The sequence below is a fragment of the Dipodomys ordii genome, unplaced genomic scaffold (genome assembly GCF_000151885.1).
Source record: "Dipodomys ordii isolate 6190 unplaced genomic scaffold, Dord_2.0 Scaffold81, whole genome shotgun sequence".
Taxonomy (NCBI): domain Eukaryota; kingdom Metazoa; phylum Chordata; class Mammalia; order Rodentia; family Heteromyidae; genus Dipodomys; species Dipodomys ordii.
In genome coordinates, this window is record NW_012267297.1 from 3,549,395 (window position 1) to 3,550,595 (window position 1,201).

A 1,201-nucleotide genomic window follows, 5' to 3' on the forward strand; every position below is an offset into this window, starting at 1 on the left:
CTTCAGGATGCCGCCGTTGCCCACCACCGCGCACTTCTTCAGGGGCAGCCGGAAGGGCGTGGCCTGCGGACAGGGCGAGGGTCACGGCCACGCCCACACCCACGGCCTGGGCCACGCCCCCTACCCACAGCCACGCCCACCGCCAGGGCCACGCCCTCTACCCACAGCCCCACCCACGGCCCGGGCCACGCCCGCCACCCACAGCCACGCCCACTGCCCAGGCCACGCCCGCCACCCACAGCCACGCCCACAGTCCAGGCCACGCCCTCTACCCACAGCCCCACCCATTGCCTGGGCCACGCCCTCTACCCACAGCCACGCCCACTGCCCAGGCCACGCCCACCACCCACAGCCACGCCCACAGCCCAGGCCACACCTGCTACCCACAGCCACACCCACTGTCCAGGCCACACCCGCGGCCCCGGCCACGCCCACTACCCACGGCCACAGCCACATCCCAGGCCACGCCCACCGCCCAGGCCACGCCTGCTACCCACAGCCACGCCCACTACCGGGCCACGCCCGCCACCCACAGCCACGCCCACCTCCCAGGCCACACCCTCTACCCACGGCCACACCTACGGCCCTGGCCACTCCCGCTACCCACAGCCCCACCCACTGCCCGGGCCACGCCCTCTACCCACAGCCACGCCCACTGCCCAGGCCACACCTGCTACCCACAGCCACGCCCACTGCCCAGGCCACGCCCATGGCCAAGGCCACGCCCGCTGCCTAGGCCAGGCCATCCAAGGCCACACGTCACTTCCTGTCCCCTCCCCCGGGGACTCCACGCTCTCCCCAGGGAACAGCCTGAGTCCATCAGGACCCAGGGCGAGCATCGCGGGGCCGGCGGGAATGCCCCCGCGCGCCTTCACCCTCAAGGCCCTCGGGACAGGCCGTTCCTTGGCTTTGGGGGGTTGTTTTCCTGGGGTGGTTGGTGTTTCCCGCCTGTCACCCCAGCTGCTCCGGAGGATCGGGGTTCGAGGCCAGCCCGGGCAGGAAAGGCCGGGAGACTCCGACCTCCCGGGATCCAGCCACGAGCTGGGGGGGGGCGGGGAAGGGGCGACAGTGTGCAAACAGAAAAGCACGTAACTGTCACCGTCTGCACCCACCTGCGTCACAGCCGGTCCAAACCTAAACGTTAAAGTTAACAAAAGTAAGCTGGGAGTGGAGCTGCGGCCCAGCCTTCAGCACACACACA